Genomic DNA, 20607 nt, shown 5'->3' on the forward strand with positions numbered 1-20607 from the left:
TCATCCTCCTGGGTTTTTCCCTCTTGATCTGCGGATATCAGCGATGGTTGACGTGGCAGATCAAATTTTCTTACGCTGGCTAGTTAGGGTGATGGGGAATGGCATGAGCTTAAAAGGGCATGGAAGAATATCAGGGAAAAGAAGGAGCACAAGAAAAAGGAGCTGGGAATTAATCTCAAAAGGCGGTGTCAATCGACAATCAAAGACACAAAAAGAAACAAATAAATATGGACTTCCTGCATAATTGAAAGAGACGCTGAGGGATCGTTATCGCAGTTCAAGAATATTTGCATAACACGAATTGGTCAAGAAGAATTTCTATTTAATGATCTCTCTTTCTCGCCCATCCCGACGCAAAGGCCTGTCGCTATGACCTCTTCTTCTAATTTTAAAAGTTTACTTCTTGGAATTGGCTGATTTTCGTTCGCTTATTCTAATTCTGAAGCTACGCAAAACTGACTTCCGGCAATGAATTCTGTCTCTGCACCCATCACTTCTTGTAACGTTGTGATGCTCTCTTGGCCTGAAGTTTGTGTCTTGATTTTATGGGTATCTATTACATCTTTCGGTGTTATTTTTTGCCTACATTTTTCACATTTCCTCCAACCTTCAGCCATATTCTAAAAGATGTAAAGGGCGTCCACTCATTTCTTTCTCGTTCGTACAAATTCCGCGACTTTCGTTGCTCCATCAAAAGTGGGAAAAAAAGAGATACCTTCTTTATCAGAATCGTGTGACGCTATTCTTCGGAACTCGATATTTATTTGTTTTGGCTCATTCGATGGGGTATAATTTAGTGTAACATCTTCCTTGTCCAACATTTCATCTTTCTCACTTTATTCTTCCTTCTCATTCACCGATTCTTTCTACAATTACATTCTTCTTGATTCATTCCTAAAAAATATCAATAGTTAGTGACAATTTACTGCCATGTACTACAACCATTTATGCATTATAATCTTCACCTTCATAAAATCTCCCTCCATATTGAATCCAAGTGCCTCCATTCCCATCCTACCTAAATTTTGGCTGGTCCCAATTGGCCCAGGAGCATTCTGACATGGTTGTTCATTTGAAATCGCGTTCCATATCACCCCACTTAAAACTCGTCAGCAATGTTGAGCTTTTGCTTAGCTCAGTGAAGCATAACTGTAAAATGGCTGCAGTAACACAGAAGCCAGCTTCCCATCACTTTTTATGAAATTAATATTATTTGTTTTCAAGATATATCAAAATACATACCATGTATCTTCTAATATTATTATCCCTTGACCAGTCTGCATCACTGAAAGCGTTCATGGTAGACCCCCCCCTCATAATGAAAAAGTAAATACTTTTCTGTTATATAGATTTGATGGCCTTCTTTCACCAAGATACTAAGAACTGTTACTGATATATTTCAGGTGTAATCACTTAAAGATGGAAAAAATAATAAAAAGTTCATGTCTGCTATATTGAACTTTAATTAAATACCGGAGAAAATTAAATTATGCAGCAGAATAGATATGAGCATTACAGACATTTTATATTTATTCTTTGATTTTTTTTCTTTTTTAAGTTCTCAAATCCTCAGAACTAGGTATTTAAAGTCATACTTTTTATACCTCATACTTCTATTTTCTCTAAAGGTGTATGACTATCCATTGAATACTAGGCGACATTGCAATTCTCGAGCATTTTTTATGAAAATAACCTTCTTTCGAAATCATATAAGACTGGATCATGGATTTTGAAAATATCAAAATTTTCATATCCATGATTAAATCTAAATATTATCCTACAACATCAAATTTGACCAAACTCATCGTACTACTAGCTCTGCATCAATGAATAACAATTCAATGTGTGAAGCTGGGAATTCTCTAAAAGCGTATAAACTATGTTGTTTAATGTTTTCCTGGTATTTTTCCTTTTTCTTATAGTGGAAGCAAGATATAAAAGTCAAGCAACGTTTAGTTGGAGATTGACGATCAAAAGAGTCGATCGAAGAACATCCCTTACTATCATTAAATGACCCAATCCACTCAATCAGATTTTCCTGACTCGACCAAGTGAACCACAAGGTCTGATGGACGACTGATTGGCTGATTGGATCAACTTTCCCATTTGACTTTATCTGAGCATCTCATTGGGTGATTGGCAAAATGGGTCGAATACGGTTCCCCAATAAACCAAGTGATAGAAGGATCGGAAGGAGTAGTAGCAAAAGAGAGAGATTGAGAAGATGAAGAAACTGGGACGATAGAGGGAAAGCCCATAAGAATAAACCAACGAAGTGTTCAGTTATTTATAGGGGAGCAAGCGGCAATGCATTTAATAACTGTATTAGCCACAGCGCCCGTCGCCATGCTGTCAGGAATGATGGCTGGAGCAAGTGGTCGTGTCAGAGCACAACGGCAGCCGTCTGGCACCTTGGGACAGTTCGAGCGCAGTCATAGAGCGATGTGTTCAACCTTGACAAGGGTGTGGCTCGAGGCTTGCGACGGCGCCCGTACAGGCTTCTGGAAGTGTCGCTATCATGTCGTTGGTGGAGCAGTAAGGTGGGCGTACACCTGTCCTCGAGGTGTCATCATTATCTCTGACGCATACACCTGTCTTCGAGGTGTCATCATTATCTCTGACACCAAGATTTCCCAGTTTTTATAATGCAAAAAGTAGAAAATGTTTCAGGCCAAAGACGATCCCTGAAAAGTTAGTTATGTATCATGAACAATTGTGTGAGAGAGATAGACACAATAAAACTTTTCTTTCGATCCTTAGACCAAACACAATTTTAATTCATCTTCAGGGGATTGATCATAGAGGTTAAGTTTAGCCCGTTCTATCGGGAAGGACCCATCAATGTTCTAGATCGTCATGATCGAGCAAGATGAATGAACCATAATGATCGATCGAGGTCGAAGGGTTGGAATGGTGTGTTTGATGAAACTAACGAAGCAAGATCACGGTCTGTCCAGAGCCAATGATCATATATGTCGACGGTGATACATTGCTAGTGATAGATTATAATATTGATTAGTCGATCAAGTCGGATTGAGGGACATTAAGTTCATTATTGAGATCGATCTACAGAGATCAGGTCGTTAAGGTGATCTGACCAAGAATCCAATTGGTTTCCCACCCTCTGATCTAAGGTTTTGATTAGTTTGAAACTTAGAACTATCCCACCATGCTATGTCTAGTCTATGACTGAATTTTTATCTATTCTCATTTACAGAGATGTTTCTTAAGAATAAATAGTCGGCTTTTCTGGCATCGTCATACTGTGGGTTTTGAGATCCATCATAGTCATCACCATAGTCTTACATTAATGTATGAATCATATAGTTTACTATCAATGATGGTGAAGCATATAATTTCAAGATTCCTGGTTGTTATCATCATAATTATCTTGTAAAGTAAATTCCAGAGTATGATGATGAATAAAACTCGCCAGATGGTTTACAATATAATGATGAATTCATAATCCTTATACTTATGAGAAGCTAATAATCCTTCACATCAGTCATTAGAGAGAGACATAAACAACGCCGATATAATTTCAAAGTCTGTAAACGTTAAACAAGTCATCATCATGTGTATCGTTTTTATGTATCCCTGAGAAACATTCTATAGGTAAGCTCTTACCTTCATTGTTACCGATACTGATTTTCCCCCTACTTAAATAGCTTGTGATTTAAGAAACTGAGAACAAGTATAAAAAAATCCAACACAAGTTTCTTCTTCCTGCACTTGTTTTGGATAACATTACAAACCTACAATCACTAACATATTTTTTGTTGTCTGTCATGTCATTGGTAAACTATTTATTGTTGGATTATATCAAATAATGAACATATCATGTATTTTCGATTTCAAAGAATCTGTTAAAATTTGCGTAAATGATCTTACTACTAATTAAGCAACATACTGATGGAAATATATGTGGCCGGCAAGCCAATCACACATTCCACATCTCGTTCCATATTCATTAATAGAACATATTCATTATAGTGCACGTGTGATGCGTATAATGAAGTCCATGAATACATGATCAGACTTAGTGAACGAAGAACCTAAGGCCATGTAACACTATAAGATAGTTATTTGGATATGCAACCCAAGAGTCAATTCAAGGCTCGTATGGTTGAGGGATCTTCTGCATATGAGGATATGCTGAAGATGATTGAAATGACAAGACACTGATCTATTAGGAGAACGGTTCTCTGTTCAGTTTATTGTTGATCTCGTCATTCAATTCCTTCATGACTCGAACTTAACTTGCTTAAGAATGTCAAAGGTGAACCTTTATAAGGTAACATCCCGAGACACCTTATTTGGTATGACCAATTGGAAGGTGTTACGTGTTCTTGAGAAGGACAAAGGAACAAAGCATGTTAAGGTGTCCCAATCACACAAGGATATAAGCAACAACAAATATTTATACCACGGTCTGAAAGGTCACTAGACGAGGACTATACTTAGTAACTCGTTAAGATTGCTCAGAGCAAGTCGAAACATATGGATGTTTTAATTGCTTAACATGTGGAAGAAAGTGGAGAAAAATGAAACATGAAGTTGAGGTTACGAAGTATCATAAAGGTTATGCTGATCACTATTTGGATAGTGAACCTCAATTTTCACTTTGGAGATATGGTGTCTCTAGAAGATAATCATGTTCCTATCATGAATAAGAACATCACACCTGTTATGAACAGATTAAGATATTCCCTAACTATTGAGAACAATAGTTGTTCCATTTATTTGATTGCTTTAGCAAGGATAGAAAGGGAATAATCATAGTGGATGATTCTTACCATTATCTCAAAGTGATGTTGCTCCTAACAAGAGAAAGAACTATGTGAAGGAAGCTCATCTTTATGGGCATATGTAATATTGTCAAAAGGTACAGAGTCTAAGATGCGTAGGATGCACAATTAGAGCATTTGATTTTGAATCATGTGCTAGATGCTAATTGTACCTTTTGGGTAAAGTACCCATGTCTTCAAACTTCTAAAATGAAGAACATGCCAATGATTTGTTGAAATTGATACATGTGGATGTACATTTCTACATACCTGAAAGAGTATAACAACTTTTTGATATGATCAAAGAGAATAATACTAGAGTATGGAGTTCACTTAGTTCATGCATGAAGATGTAACCTATCTCAACTCAGTCATCCACTTGTGAGATGAATGGTTCATCAAAGACACAGATTTACACTGTGTTGGACATGGTGGAGTCCACGACGAGCAACTTAATACTTCTAGTGAACCCACGTGTATATGCACATTTCAATTGCATAAATGCTGAACTTGTTGCCCATTTAATCTGTGAATTCTATTTCATGAGTTGTGGAAAGAGAATGAAACCCAATTTTACAAATGGGAAGTCTAGCCCATAAGATGAGGCTTGACTCAGATAATATGGAGTTGAGGACTATAAAATATGGATTTTATGGATATCCAAATTGGAAATTTTAGATACTACTTTTACCATCCTAAGAAACAAAAGTGTTTTGTTGACTAAGGATTGTCTTGTTGGAAGACACATATCTTCTACAAGAAGATAGTGGGAGCCAAAGTAGTCTCGGAAGGAATTCTTGATCCATAAATATCATAATCTCATTGGATGAGGAGTTAGTCCTACACTTGTTCAAAAGTATACCGAAAAGGTTCATATGTTTGGTAGAAGTGGAGAAATAACTCAATCATAATGTTGGACATCGTGATTTTTAGTTAATACTCTATCTAAGAGATGGTGATCTCTAACATATGAAGAGGCTATTCTAATGTTTGGAATGAGCGAGAACATATGGATTCTTGAATTTGGTCCACACATCTCAACCAAGTTGTGAACTTGGTTGACACTCTAAAGGGTATGGTACCCATTATGAGTAAGTAATCTTTTGATAAAGATTAGGAGCTGATGGAAAGATTGAAATTGTTCAAAGGAAAAGTTCATGGAGCAAGGGTTCACACTAGCTGCCATGATACAGTCCACCAGAATCGTTCTCACCATAGATGCACACTATGATTACGAATCAAGAAATGGATGAAGGTGTATATGATACAATCTAAAAATTATACATCCAAGTGTGCAAGCTGCCAGAATCCAATTATGGATTGAAGCAGACGTTCTGAAGTTAGAATATGAGTTTTGATCGAGTGAACGAATATCATGCCTTCATTGAGAATGAAAAAGCAGCCATGCAAGTATACATGATGACCAGTGGGAGCACAAATACGATCATAATTATCATATTCTTTGTGTAGAGTACATTCTAATCATTGAGAATGATGTAGGAATGTTATACTCTATAAAAGAATGACTGTGAAATATGTTCTCCATGAAAGGATTTTGGAGAAATAACCTATTTATTGAGACTACCGATCTATAGAGATAGGTCAATAAGGTGACTACTCTCCAAATCCATAAACATAGATATCATCTCCAAAAGGAGTTTTGGGATGGGGAACTCTGAGAGAGGTTCATAGTGTCATGATAATGAGATTAGTCATGCATATCATTCTATGTGCAATACCTGAAGCAGCTCAAGATCGAATAGTTATGAGCACTAAAACAACATGATATGTGTTTTGGATGTCTTGAGAAGACAAAAGGAAATATTGCGTTCATGGAGAGGATGCGTTGAAACTCAAGGGCTACATAAAATTGAGTTTTCAATGAGATTCAAATGACATAAAGTCTACATTTGAAGTTATGTTGTATGAAAGTATAACCTATTGGAAGGTTTCCAAGTAGGTCAACTTAAAACTTGACGACAAGAGTGGAGTACATCATTGTAGTTGATGTTTACACAAGGAGAAATAGTGATTGAAATGTTCATCACTAACCATGCATTTATATTTGATCATAAACCCTATTCCATTGTTGTGGGACACCAATGGTGCTAATGCACAAGTGAAATAGTCTAGGTCTCATCTGAAGTTGGAGAACTTCTTAAGACACTTCACTTGATTAGGAAGATCATCTTTAGTAGGAGATTACATAATGGAAGTGTTCCATTAACCGACATTATAGCAGATCCATAGACGAAGCCATTAGTTCAATGTATCTTGAGTATCACTTGTAAACAAAGGGCTTGTTCACTAGAGTGATTGGCTTTTGTCCAAGTGGGAGAGTGATGGAGATATATGTGGCCGGCAAGCCAATCACACGTTCCATATCTCGTTCCATATTCATTAATAGAACATATTCATTATAGTGAACGTGCGATGCGTATAATGAAGTCCATGAATGCATGATCAGACTTAGTGAATTATGATGAGGTCGTATACGGAGATCACTAGTCTTTAAGCGTGTGTTCTAAACATTCTTATTCAAAGGATATGCGAGAAGGACATCGAAGTATCCGGATAGAATAGCACTATCTAGCCTCACTCATATGATGAGTATGGCCGGTCCCGTAGCCATTAGTGTGGCGACACTAAGGATAGATAGTGGGTGATCTTTAGTGGAAAGAGTTCACTGAATTGATCCGTACGAATCCCTAAATGGTATTATACCAAACTATCAATCAGGTTGATTCACGTCACGGTTGTGTAAGTGATCCTTAGACCTTAGACACCAAAGACGTCTTGTGGACAGACGGTTGTACTTTGGTATGGCCAACAAGTCTCTAATCATGAGATTCTAAACGGTCTTAGTTCGGGTGCATCAAGAAATACAAGAAGGCGATAGGGTGGTCAAGATTTGATCGTCCACCCTTGTTATAAGAGGTGACAGCTCAAGGAAGATGATGCAACGAAGTCCTTGGCCAAGGCAGTGAAATATCGGAGAAGAGTTCTCCAATGATTTCTGAATGCATCAGTACTAACTCGGATGATCGATTAGGGTTTGACAGTTGACCATGCCCCAAGTCGTCCAAGGAGCGTCAAGTGGATGAGGGATTATATATACACGGTAACTGATGACGAACAAGTTCCATGAGTGAGTCGATACACACTCTGTTGTATCTTCTAGGACACAAGGTGTAGCTTGGCACCCCACGTGTCAAAGTCTCGACCTATCAATTGGGTTAAATTGATCCGACGTTAATTAATCTATATGATGATATAGTTAATTAATTTGGAAGGCCAATAAAGGTTATTAGGCCGCAGTAGTCGTTAACTAGACTAATACATGGGCCTAGAGGGTCACACGCAAATGGTCTTTGGACGTTGGAAGATATACTTAAGTTTTGGGGGGTTTTATGAAAAATACCCACTTAGTATAAATAGGGGATGGCCTTGAACGAAATTCACCTAGGGCAGAACTGTTCCGGGGCCTTTCCCCTTCTTCTCCACTCTCCCCACACCCCCTCTCCATCCCTAATGTGATCAGGATGACGTAACGCCGCCGACGGAGAAAGAACGGGGCTCATCAACGAGAAGGAGGAGATCTGACGCGCCGAGGACCGCATGGATACGTCTAGAGGCGGCACACTTGAGCAGCTCGACTGATCTCGCTCTCGGATCAAAGAAATCATGAATGAGATTCGTGCAAAGGTACTTCGTTTTAATGTGTTTGTCGATGCCATTCGATTCACAAAAGACTTCCGCTGTGCATCATTTTTGTTCTGTTCATCCAAGTCAAGGCCTGTAGAACCCAACACATACTGTGTACCATCCCCTGGTTCAAGCGATAAAATAGATAATATGGTTGGGAATGATACTTGGAATCTCATTTCGGAAACAACTTTATGAACCCTATTTGTAAGTATTTGAAAAAGGCAAACTTATAAACTTTAATAAGGTCTACAACAGTCATCATTTATTCATTATTTGACACAACATATACCCTAAGTGGTTTTTATCTATTTAAGATTCATTTGGATAAAAAATTAGCCCATCTTGACCATCATACAGTTCGTATTCGTTCACTGAGTGCATATTTCCTTTATCTAATCATAAGTACAAAAATTCATTTGGATTCGGTCTGAAAAGACTAAAAATATCTATCTTTAATCTCAAAATAGATACCATTAATGGGTTGATACATGAAAACCACATTTTTATTTAAGTTTACTAACATAGGGAAGAATACCCACAGTTCTCCCCAGCACTGCCATGTTAGGTTTAAACTGTCCGGTCCTGACTCGGTTTTTATTAAAGACCTAATAATTACATAATGTTCGGTCAGCTTCGCACCTGGTCTTGTCTGGTCCCCATCCAGTCATGTTAACTGGTTAACAAAGAGAATTCCAATAAAACAATTGGATTGGATGTTCCCTACATGAAATAATGTAGTGAAAATAATATATAAAATCAATTTTGAAAAAGAAAAAAAGACATTAGATGTTGCTTCCTTGTTTGCATGTGCTCTGTTTGATGGTTTGATCATATCTAATAACATAGCGTTGCTTAGACATCAGCAAACAAGTTAAAGTGCGACGATATATAAGACAGCCACCAGCGGAATCGCATCAAGTGCACCTTCAGCGTCAGATACCAATAAAATAACTTTCCTACGGAATATATACAAGAGAAATTTACGTAAACAAATTCAGAGAGCAGAGAAAGTAGTTTACCTTAAAATAATTTACTTCCATCAAAATGTTTTTCCTGCAAAAGAAAAAAAAGTGTTCTGTGATGGCAGATAAACTTAAACAAAGTAACTAGTTAAAGTATAATATCAGCATGTCGACCTTTTAAGGAACCATAATACAATCGATTTGTAAATCTTCAGAAAAACGATATTTCCAAATATTGCGGAAATACACAACCATTCCATGTAAAAGAAATGTTAAATCATCACGGAAATGATATTGTGCTTTGCAAAATGCATGGCACCGCACCAAAGTACTTTTACTTTAAGTGACCATCTAAAACAAAAAGAACAGAACTTTTCTCTTTCTAAAAAAGTCGAGGAAGATACTCAGCTCCACTTAACGTGGGTGGCTTCTTCTGGCTGTGGTGATCCGTGAATATATAGCCTTTACAATTTTTTTTCGTTATAGCTTGTCAGAAGGATCTTTCCAGCTAATGAAACAAAAAAAATTCTATCATCCTTGGGTGTGCGTGATACATCACAACTTGACGTTAAAATGATATTTTTTTTGAGTTTCTAATTTATGAAAAAAATTTATAAAACGTCTTGCTTAATATTCGGTGAAATGAACAGAATTTAAAATTAAGAAAGGCCCACAAAAGAGTAATATACATCGTATTCATTAGTCGAGATAAGACAGTACCCCAAGTATTTTATAGACAAATTATACATCTGCCATGCAAAATTGGGGTATTTAAACAACAGTACAACTAATATGCAAACTTTTAGAGCAGATTTCTTCAAGTGTATCTCTCGTGAAAATTTTCACTTGTATTTGGGTAACACCGCTCTAACCCACTAGAGTGTTCTTGAATGGTAAATGCATGCTACCCAACCCCTGATACTCGAAGAAGTTGGCTTTTTCTTGTCAAGTGTCGTGTAATCATCATCAAGATTTTCATTCTCAGATCATTGTAGCGCTGGTAAGCGCTGGCGTCTCTTGGGGTGTGGACGATGAAGCTATGGAAGTCTCTTTCCCATCGTGGAGGATCATCCAGCCGGGCTTCTCCTCCTCCTGCAGGGGCATGGCAAACCAAATCCTGGATAAACCTGCATGAATTTTAGACTGAGGAAGGAGAACAAGAAGAAGAAGAAGGTGAAAGAAGATGATCTTGAGTCCCTGGTCGGTTTATGTAGGGGGTCAAGATTGTAACGTTGTATTAGTGCGGTTACCGCAGGGTTCAAGATTTTAAAGCTACTCGAAGGCCGTTAAAAACGTTCATTTTGCTGTTTGTAACGACTCGTAGGTGGGTTTCTTTTGCAAGAGCTGTCACTCATACCGGCAAGGACCGAAGTCATGGGACGTTGACAAGGACGATTTCGTGAGAGAGAAAACGGGTAGAATTCTATTCTCATGATTTATGCAAAGGTAAAATCCATACAGTGGGGCATTTGCTCCATTAAGTTCAGTAGAAAACTGTTGAGATGGTGGAAGGATGACGGACGAGCTCGTTTCTGCCAGGGTCTACTTCGTCCCGGTGATAACAAGCGATGAGCCCTGAGCATCTCCACGGAGCCCTCCCATCGCTCGTCCGAGGGCGGCGCCTCGTCGGAGTCGCGGAAGTTGATCTGCCTCGTTTGCCGCTAAACTCTCTCTCGTTCTCACTTTCCGGCTTAAGAACTTACCGTAGCTATGTGGCAGAGAAGAACTTGCCGTAGCGATCTCCGGCTCTACGTCCAGAGACAGATAAACTTCTTGTTCTTCGGGCAACTGGCCTCCGGATCTCCGGCTCTCAACTGGCCTTCTTGTTCTTCGGGCAAACGAGGCAGATAAACTTCAGCGATTTCGACGCGGCGTCGCCGTCGGACGAGCGATGGGAGGAAGCGGTGGAGATGCTCAGGCCTGAGGGCGTCGACTTCGAGAGGACGAGGAGAGACGGAGTTGGCTCGGCGCTAATCTCCTCCCATCTGCAGCCCCTCTTCCTCCTCTTCGTCCTCCTGTTCTGGTATCATTGATGTTTTGCGCCTCCTTGATGATCATTACAGGACGCTTGACATGAAAAAAGACCAACTTCTTCTTGTATCATGGGTTGGTTGGCTTGCGTTTGCCATTCATGGAATTCTCCTTCCCGTCGTATCGGGTACGAAGACCGGTTGAGGATCGGTCCAGCTGGGCTTCTCCTTCTTTTGCAGGGGCCATGTCAATCAACTTCTGAGTTAACTGGCATGAATTCGAGATTGCGGGAGAAGAAGGGAAAAAAAGAAGGTAGGAGATCATCTTGAATCCCTGAAGAGATGATTCCAAAGATGGGTTACATGGGTATATGTAGGGCTTGGGGTTGTAACGTTGCGGTAGAGCCGTTGCCTTGTATTGATCCTGACCGTAGGATCTTCAAGATTTCTAAACTAATTATGAGGCGGTTAAAAACAGTCGTTAGTTTTGATTATAACGGTTCAATGGTGTGTTTCTTTAGCAGGAGCGGTTCGACATCTGGATTGTCTTTATTGAAGCCAAGACTATTCTCGGTCAAGATCGACGTAGGTTTCGTGGGCTTTATCTTGTAACCATCAAGAAATGTCTGCAACTTTGACTATTACGAAGAGCTTGGCGCCTAAGTGGACTGGCTGAAGATCATCCGGCTGGGCTTCTCTCTGTTTGGCTGCGGATATGAGCTACGGCTGACGTGACAGATCAACTGCCCTTTCGCTAGCCAGAGGGAGTGATGGGGAACGGCATGGGCTTAAAAAGACATGAAAGAATAATAGCGAAATGAAGCAGCACCAAAAAAAGGAGCCGTGAGGTTGATTCAAGAGACACTGTCAACTGGCGATCCAAACACAGAAGGAAACAAAGATGGAGTTGAGAGATCATAATCATTAAATAAAACTCTGTGCATTCCACGAATTGTTAAAGAAGAAGTTCTGGTTGAAAACCAACTCTTTGTCTTTTTCGCTTGCCCCGCCCCGATGGCTCCTTGATATTCCCCTTGTTCTAATCCATCTCTTCATTCTGAATTATGGGCGGTGATCGCCTTCTTCTTCCCATTCTAGATCAAGACCAATCACGGAGGCGGAATTCGCATGAGAAGTCGCCACACAGTGTGATCTACCAACGCCGGGGACAACTTTGGGCTCCGTTGCAGCATCGTTGGGCGATGATAATCAGAAAAAGGAGACTTTAGAGTGAGTTTTATCTTTGAGGCAACTCTAGGAGCGAACCTTCTGAGGGATTCGGGAATCGCCATCGCCTATGAGTCTACCTAAATGAAAGAGTTCGTCTACTTTTTGAAAATAATGGATGGGTATGGATTTGGATAATTGGATCGCCTGTGACAAGCCTTCTGGAGGAGTTTACGGCGTCGCGTTCAATGTTTTTTCTCTTCCTACCCTATACTGAAAACAATGTTCCATGCGTACCGAGGGCGCTTACTCACACATATAATGTAATTAATAAACTCTTTCAAGGTCTTGATATATTTGATTTGTTCTCTGTGAGTTTAAATTTTGTTATAATCTATCAAAAGCAGCAGTTCCCTGCTGGTACATTGAACCAGAAAGAGCGAGTAATGACACATGGTTTTCCTAATTGAATTGTATAACTGATCCAAAAAACTCAAGCATTTTCGTAATCAAACTGTGTAAATGTTTGTATGATTTAATCTGATGCACGTGCAAAATTTATCCTTTCTCGTCTTTTCGTACCTACAAATTTACTAAGACAGTAACGCCATAATACCTAGTTCCAAATATCTGCTATCTCAAAACGAGGATGGGAGTCCATATAGTTTTACATTAAGATAATACTTCCCGGTATTAGATAGCTTAAGGTAAGTGATTCTGAAAACATATTCCAATCTTCCTTGTCAACTGAATCAGTAGAATTAGTGAGTCAAAAAATTTTAGTTCCAATTTATTTTAGATTTTTAGTTCTTGGACTAAGGTCAACGCACTTGTCAGTGTTCATTGCTATGTTGTTTCCGTAGGGGAGAGAAAGGGTGCGTTTAAAACTGCATAGTTCTGTTTGTTGTAATCTGTTATCAATAAATCTTTGGCCGTCGCCTAATGATTTTCGTGCTATAATTGTGAATCTCAAACATCCTAAGGTAGTCAACTAACTCTGACCTTCACAAAACTGACTTCAATATCGATTCCGTTTCTGCACCAATCCTTTCTTACAATGTTGAGATGTATTTTTCTGTTTCTAGATTTTAAAGTGTATTTTATAACTTACGTCGTTGTTTCTAGCGTAAACTTCTCACATTTCGTACAGCCTTCAGCCATATTGTAGAAGATGGCAAGAGCATTCATCCATTTCTTTCTGAGTCGTCCAAATTCCTTGACTTCCGTTGTTCCATCGAAAGTGGAAAACAAAAGAGAACCTTGGGACGGTATTGAACTTGTATAGCGTTCTTCAAAACAAACTAGAAAGCAACCTCATATATGGGACGTATATTTATTTATTTAGGCAGGTGATCCGCGGGAATAAGAGACTTATCTTTAGCGCAAAAGAGAAAAAAACCATTTAAAGCCTTCGTTTTTCCGACAGCATTGGATCGACACGCATAGCGTAATCTTTCAAAATGAAGCAACAAAAAGGAAGATGGAGTAAATTGGCCGTAGAGATGACAAATGCAGAACAGACAGCATAACAAATTTTTGACAAAGATCTGCCGGCGACGTGATAACGCAGGCGGTTTAACAAACGCAGACCGAAAACTTTGCCGCTTCGACTAGACGCATCACATCGCACTTCGCATATAAAATATTGATACCACATAAAATAACCATTAATGTATCAAAGAAAACAAATAACGGATGTGTGAAACAGCGCTAGGAAATGTCTCGGAGACATATACTTTACGCCTTTATTCTAATGTCACGTGGCGCCTTGATTTCTGAAGAAGTCGTGACCCGCAAAACCCATCGCCGTGAACCGAAATGCGCGATAATAACGCCCTTGTCCGAGCCGCGGCAGTCGCGGACATGTCGAAGAAATTTTCCGAACCGTAAAGATCTGATAGGCCCCGTCAGCACTCTTTCTAATACAAATAAACAGCGCTTCTTCTCTGCGAGATAGCTACGGCAATTCTAAGGCCGGAAAGAGAGCGCGTGAGAGAGTTGACGGCGATGGCGGCAGAGGTCGACGTGCGTTAGGTGTGGGCCTCCAACTTCAACGCCGAGATGCCGCAGCTAATGGCGGCGCTCCGCCGCGCACCGTACGTGGCGATAGACACCGAATTCCTGGGATCCAACTAACGATAGGCCACCCGTCTCACCTATTATAGGACTAGGAAGGGTCCATCTAAAGAACGATGAGCCCTTGTGTTGAAGAAAATATGACCGAATGGAATAATTCCAAACCCAAGGTGCTACGCTAGAAGTCGCTCCGGCAGCGGCTTACGCGCACGCAGAAGCTTTGCGAGGTCGGCTACGTCGTATGCGCCGTGGAAGGTGACCCAGAGCGGCTTCGGACGCCAGCCGGAGAAGAGGAGGAAGAAGGGTTGCAGATGGGAGGAGAGCAGCGCGGAGTCAACTCCGTCTCTCCTCGTCCTCTCGAAGTCGACGCCCTCGCGCCGGAGCATCTCCACCGATTCCTCCCATCGCTCGTCAGAGGGCGACCTCGAGAGGGCCAGTCAACTGCGTTGAAGTCGCGGAAGTTGATCTGCCTGAAGAAGGAGAAGGCCAATCGAACGATCTTCAGTCGCTGGACGTACAGCCGGAGATCGCTACAGCAAGTTGTTCTCTGCCAGATAGCCACGGCAAGTTCTCGAGCCGGAAAGAGAGAGCGAGAGAGAGTTTACCGGCAAACGAGGCGTCTCCCTCGGACGACCGAAGGGAGGAATAGGTGGAGATGTTCAGGCGCGAGGGCGTCGACTTCGAGAGGATGAGGAGAGACGGAGTAGACTCGGCTCTACTCTCCTCCCATCTGCGTGCCCTTCTTCTGCCTCTTCTCCGGCTCGCGTCCGAATCCGCTCTGGGTCCAAGAGCGTTGTTCTAGTATCATCAACATTTTGCGCCTCCTTGATGATCATTACAGGACACTTGACAAGAAAAAGGACCGACTTCTTCGTGTACCATGGGCTGGTTCGCTTGCGTTTGCCATTCATGGAATGCTCCTGACCGTCGTATAGGGTACGAAGATTGGTTGAGGATCATCCGGCTGGGCTTCTCCTTCTTCTGCAGCGGACCTTGTCAATCAACTTCTGTGTTAACCACCATGAATTCGAGATTGAGGAAGAATAAGGGAAAGAAAGAAGGTAGGAGATAATTTTGGATCCCTGAAGAGAGATTCCAAAGATGGGTTACATGGGTATATGTAGGGCTTGGGATTGTAACGTTCCGATAGAGCCGTGGCCTTGTATTGATCCTGACCCTCGGATCTTCAAGATTTCTAAACTAATTTTGAGGCGGTTAAAAACGGTCGTTAGTTTTGTTTATAACGGTTCAACGGTGTGTTTCTTTAGCAGGAGCGGTTCGACATCTGGATTACTTCCAGTCCACCGTTTTAAGCTGAGCATATGATCATTTTTGAGCTTGTCCTCCAGGCACAAGACGGGAAATCCCTTTTGTAGAGGCTTTAGGGAAGGCCTCGACAAGTAATGGAAGAGAATAGAGTCAAACATTATCTTAAAAGTCCGTGATTACATGGGATTTGTAAATACATTAATTTAGTAAAAAATAATGACCTTTCATTATGATTTATTCGTTGACAACCATCGCTTAGTATCCTGTATTATTTTACCTTCAATGCACGAACAAGAGAGTTGAAAACATTTTATTTTGATTTATGCATGCGTCACAGAAGAATTAAACTGATTAAACACTCGTGACTGTTTCCAGGAGGAAATCATTATTCATGCTTCAACTGCATCATCTGAATCGTTGTGAATATTTGGGAGTTTCGTATGTAAAATGCTTGTACTGTTCTTGAGCTGCAATACAGAGATTTTCCCATTTAAAACATATGCTTCTTTTGCTTGTGTTGATTTCTATATAGGGTTATTACTATGAAACAGCATGAACTTTCAAATTTGTCAGCCAGGCAGCATAAACCTTCTGACATGTTCAAAAAATAGCACGCACAAATAAGAAGACACCAAGTTGAAGACGCCAAGTGGGTTCTTTTTTTTTTTTGTCAGCGATGGTCAACTGCTGACGTGGCTTCCACCGTGGTAGCCAGGTGGACTCCACGGTGGCATCCACATCTCCGGCCGCCGCCGCCGTCCGTCTCCGTCCGCCGCGCGTCTCTGGCCGCCGCCACCGCGCGTCTCCAGCCGCCGCCGCCGCCCATCTCCAGCCGCCGTCGCCACCCATCTCCAGCCGCCGTCGCCACCCATCTCCGACCGCCGCCGCCGCCGCCCGTCTCTATCTCTCTCTCTATCTCTCTCTCTCTCTATCTCTCTATCTATCTATCTCACTCTCTCTATCTATCTATCTATCCATCTCTCTTTCTATCTCTCTCTCTATCTCTCTCTCTGTATCTCTCTCTCCATATGACGTGTTACATGTACCATCCATCTCTCTCTCTCTTACCCTCTACCGTTATCGATATCGATATTCCCCACTATCAGTATTCGATATCGTTATCGATATTCCCTGAAATCGATTTTTGGATATGGATATCGATATTACTTGATATCGACGGATTTCTCTCTCTCCCACTCTCTCTTTCACATACACTCTCTATTCTCACTTCTCTCTCACTCACTTTCAACTCTCTCTCCTCTCTTACACACTCTCTCTTCTCTCTCACACACTCTCTCTCCTCTCTCACTCTCGCTCCTCTCTCACACACTCTGTTTGCTCACTCCTCTCTCTCTCTCTGTATCTCTCTCTCCATGTTACATGTTACATGTACCATCCATCTCTCTCTCTTACCCTCTACCGTTATTGTTATCGATATTCCCCACTATCAATATTCAATATCGATATCGATATTCCCGGAAATCGATTTTTGGATATTGATATCGATATCAAATATTGATAGTGGGGAATATCGATATCGATAACGATAGAGGGTAAGAGAGAGAGATGGATGGTACATGTAATATGTAGCATGGAGAGAAAGATACAGAGAGAGAGAGAGATAGAAAGAGAGATGGATAGATAGATAGATAGATAGAGAGAGTGAGATAGATAGATAGATAGATAGAGAGAGAGATAGAGAGATAGAGAGATAGAGAGAGAGAGAGAGATAGAGAGAGAGATAGAGACGCGCGGCGACGGCGGCGGCCGGAGACAGGCGGCAGCGGCGGCCGGAGACGGGTGGCGGCGGCGGCCAGAGACGGACGGCGGCGGCGGCCGGAGACACGCGGCGAAGGCAGCCGGAGACGCGCGGCGGCGGCGGCGGGAGACGGGCGGCGGCGGCGGCGGCCGGAGACGGGCGGTGGCGGCGGCAGCCGGAGATGTGGATGCCACCGTGGAGTCCACCTGGCTACCACGGTGGAAGCCACGTCAGCAGTTGACCATCGCTGGCAAAAAATAAGAAGACGCCACTTGGCGTCTTCTTATTGGTGCGTGCTATTTTTTGAACATGTCAGAAAGTTTATGCTGCCTGGCTGACAAATTTGAAAGTTCATGCTGTTTCATAGTAATAACCCTTCTTTATACATATATATATATTGGATAAAGTTTGGTGCGTAAGATTCATATATGTATACCATAAAAATATAAAATTGAATACCTTTTATCTACCTCGATTGAAGCATACATCATATCAGGACCACCAGTAAAAATGGATCTATGCCTGTCGACTGGAATTAGATGTGTCATCACCATATTTCGCGTGTCATTTATAATTCAGGAAGGTAATCTCTATTTGATGACATTTTTTTTACAACTAGAGAAACAATTGGAATATTACTGTACAACCTTCGCCCATTTTCATATAGTTGCAATATACTTTTACATTTTTAATTATATCTTATGATATTAGTAAAACAGAGATCTAGTTTAGGTTTTAGTTTTTTACATTCTTCAATTATAGAACCTCCTGTTCTTAGACCTGTCCATTTATAATTTTATTTGAATAATTGAAATTACTTTATCTTTTCATCACAACACATATGAGTGCTTGTGACTTTTTTAAATATATCGTTCTTGAGTTTTGATGAAGAGCTCTTGTGGATTTGATGGTCTTTATCGGGACGTAATAATGAAATTCTTGCAGGAGAATACATGGATCACAATCAAAACTACACCAACAAAAGCCTTGATCAAATCACATTCATGTTTTCTTGGATACTCTTAAGATGTGTTAAGCTGATCACATGTGTAGCCTTGACGTTTACACGTAATTGTTGCACCTTGAATGTTCTCATTTGCATTAACGCGCTTTGTTCACAATCCATTGTCATCGCTATGCCGGCACGGTCGCATCTAGATTGGAGTTGCGCTAAGAGGGGAAAGGAAGAATGGAAAAATGGAAAAGAGACAGATAATAAAGTTATTTCATTTGATTAATACTCTGTGTTATGTAAAATAGGTAACCAATATACTACATAGTCAGTGAATAAGAACTTAGGTAGGCAATGAATATGGTATTTGTTATTTAAAATAATGAAGAAGAAAAGGAAACACAATAGTACTAACAATAAGAAAAGTTTTCAGTCATAAATGTACAAGTTATGAGAAGTGATTATAGACATGGATAAGAAAATTCATTTTTTAATTTTAGGTATATTGATTAGATAGAAATGTATAGTAATATATATGATAAGAGCTTTAGACTAATAGAAATAGGGGGCTGAATATATTTTACTTGGTTTTAGAGAGCTCTGATTAATTAGGTAGTTAGGGAGAGGGAGATAGTAGGATTAATAAAACTAATTATATGTAATTATATCTATTAATATACACTTATGGAATATAATGTAGTAAGATAATGTGGTTATATGATCTATATTATTAATAAATAATTTATTGCAACTTTTATAAGCAAAATAAGGGAGTAATAGGGTGACTTTGTCACTGCCCATAAGGAGTTCAAATAGGCCAATCTAGAAAAATGAGATTCACAAAAAGATTTAGGTAAAATCACAACTACAGACTATAATAGGATGTAAAGGTTCTACTCAAAAATGGCAGAATGGAACCAAAAATGCCCTGATTTGGTTGGATGAGGTTGGGGACACTGTTCCCCTCACCTTGGCTTTGGAGTGCGCCTCAACCATCCGCAACTATGTTGGCATAGCTCTCATATGATCTGGAATGATAACGGCACCGTCGTGAGCCAAATCAGCCTCCTGGGAGCTGTCGGCCTCTCCAATTGGGTCGGACAACCTTTGGGCAGGTATCCCATCGTCCCCTTTGATGTAGGTCAGAAGACTATGAAATTGGTGGGGAGGATAGACAATTTTGAGGCGTAGAAAGTATCTCCCCTAGCCGTCAATCTTGTGGTCCTATCATAGGGATCATTCAAGGACAGCTAGATGACCTGTGGTCTCTCCTCATCACCCGAATCTTCTGCCCAGTCAATAGGGTCGACACTGTAGCATGGAAATGGACAGATCTTCCCCTGGTCATCCGATCATATAAAGCGTAGGATCAACAAGTGCGATTAAATTGTAGCTGTGGTCTACTCTTAATTGATGTATCCACCAAGCCACATCAGCCCTCCTTGTCAGCAGCCACAACAGCCATTGTTGTTTAATTGGCTGGAACGATCCTCCTGACAAACTATAACAAATGATTGAAAATGCAGGTTATTTATGAATAAATGGCACAACAAAATCAAATGCAAAAACTAGTAAAAGCATAGGTTTATATGTTTATGGATAACCATTGCTAGAAAATGAAATTCACCTTGAGTGGAGCTGAATATGCATCCTACACTTTGGTAAGTATCACTTCAATGAGGTTTATTTATTGAGCTGTATGATGGATGAGGTTTCGTCGTCCATCCTTAAGAAAACGTCATCCGTCATCGCCCAGACCGACAGACAGATGACTGAACGGAGAGCTTTTAGTCGGTGACTGATGATGGATGAAGAAAATGATGAACAGATGACAAAAAACGGACAGATGACGTTTTGGTGACAGAAACATTTCTTCATCTCCTTGTCTCTCTCTCTCTTGATCGCTCCCTCTTCCTCTCTCACTCTCGATCGATCACTCCCCTTCCTCTCTCTCTCT

This window comes from Wolffia australiana, chromosome 1 (assembly GCF_029677425.1).
Source record: "Wolffia australiana isolate 7733 chromosome 1, ASM2967742v1".
Classification (NCBI taxonomy): domain Eukaryota; kingdom Viridiplantae; phylum Streptophyta; class Magnoliopsida; order Alismatales; family Araceae; genus Wolffia; species Wolffia australiana.